This window comes from Pristiophorus japonicus, chromosome 5 (genome assembly GCF_044704955.1).
Source record: "Pristiophorus japonicus isolate sPriJap1 chromosome 5, sPriJap1.hap1, whole genome shotgun sequence".
NCBI classification, from domain to species: Eukaryota; Metazoa; Chordata; class Chondrichthyes; family Pristiophoridae; genus Pristiophorus; species Pristiophorus japonicus.
Window position 1 is genome coordinate 294872992 of NC_091981.1, and position 2174 is coordinate 294875165.

Sequence of the window (2174 nt, forward strand, 5' to 3'; positions counted from 1 at the left end):
TGTGGCGAGTGAATAGCACTGTGTGTATTTGGAGTGTTTGCTGTGGTACAATTCGAGTAGATTGTCCTGTGTTTGATTCATAAAACACTTCCTTCTTCTATGGGAGTACAATGTGTTCCACTACTCTCCATTGCATCCTATCGATTCCAGTCAATTGGAAGACTCCCCATTGAATTGTAGAAACATGTGAAAATGATCGGAAAAGGCTACCAACCTATTCCATTATGGTGTAACCACATGCACCATTAACCCACCACTTCACCCACAATCTGGAGGTGAAAACAAACAGAAAACTTGCAGCATACTTACGATAAACTCTAGGGGGTTTCTCTCTGAACCTCTAAGGCAAGCAAGCAAAAGAGGAAAAGCTAGCATTTATATGGAGCCTTTCCCACCTCAGGAGCGCTCAAAGTGCTCGACAGCCAATTAAGTCACTGTTGTAATGTAGGAGATAATCTGGTTATTATCTCATTGCAGTTTGTGCACAGCAAGCTCCCACAAACTGCAATGAGATAATAACCAGATTACCTGTTTTAGTGATGTTGGTTGAGGGATAAATATTGGCCTGGACATCGGCGAGAATTTCCCTGCTCTTCAAAATAGTGTTTGAATATCAGGAAGACTCAAGCCATTGTCTTCGGGCCCCATCACAAACTCCGTTCCCTCACCACCGACTCCCTGGCAAATGTCTGAGGTTGACCCCAAGATGAGCTTCCGACCACATATCCGCGCTATCACGAAGACCGCCTATTTCCACGTTCAGAACATCTCCCAACTATGCCCTCGCCTCAGCTCATCTGCTACAGAAGCCCTCATCCACGCCTTTGTTATCTCTAGACTTGACTATTCCAAAGCTCTCCTGGCTGGCCTCCAATCTGCCACCCTCCATAAACTTAAGCTCATCCAAAACTCGGTTACCCATGTCCTAACTTGCACCTAAATCCCATTCACTCATTACCCCTGTGCTCGCTGACCTACATTGGCTTCCGGTTAAAAAACGCCTTGATTTTAAAATTCTCATCCTTATTTTCAAATCCCAGCGTGATCTCACCCCTCCCTATCTCTGTAATCTCCTTCAGCACCACAACCCCCCAAAATCTCTGCACTCCTCTAATTCTGCCCTCTTGAGCATCCCTGATTTTAATCACTCTACCATTGGCGGCCGTGCTTTCAGCCACCTAGGCCCAAAGCTCTGGAATTCTCTCCCTAAACCTCTCCTTCTCCTTTAAGATACTGCTTAAAATCTACCACTTTGACCAAGCTTTTGGTCACCTGCCCTAATACCTCCTTATGTGGTTTGCTGCGTCATTTCTTTTGCGAAGAGCCTTGGGACATTTTACTACATTAAAGGCACTATGTAAATGGAAGTTATTATTGTTGTTGACCCGAGACCTCTCACAATTACCTGAGAGGACAGACAGGGTTTCGGTTTAACGTTGCATCCGCAAAGCGACACCTCCGACAGTGCAGCACTCCCTTGGTACTGCACTGCATCCTAGATTTTGTGCTCAAGTCTCTGGAGTTGGACTCTGGAGTTGGACTCTCACCTTCTGACTCGGAGGTGAGAGTGCTACCCACGGCTAAAGGATTGATTCTCATACCGGGAGTCAAACATAGGCTGCCTGGATGCAAATCAGGAATTCTACTTACGAAGGGAAATAAGTCAGAACTTAGCTTATAGTGAAATTATATCACATGGGATGTGATTTGTAATCACTTACAGTGTTCAGGGGTTATTAGTGATACCCAACATGACTTCAGACCTCACTAACCTGATTAAACTGAGTAGCGGATAATGCCTGTCCTAATCATGTAGTTTATCAGCAACAACCTGCATTTATATAACCCCTTTAACGTCCCAAGGCGACTCACAGGAGTGCTTTCAAATAAAATTTGACACTGAGCCACACAAGGCGATATTCGAACAGGCGACCAAACGCTTGGTCAAAGAGGCAAAAGATCGCACGGCATTATTTTGAAGAAGAGCAGGGGAGTTCTCCCCAGCATACTGGCCACCATTTATCCCTCAACGAATATCACTAAAACAGATTGTCTAGTAGTCATTATTTCATTGCTGTTTGTGGGACTTTGCTGTGTGGCACTATGTTTCCTACATTACAACAGTGACTACACTTCAAAAGTACTTCATTGGCTGTAAAGCGCTTTAGGACGGC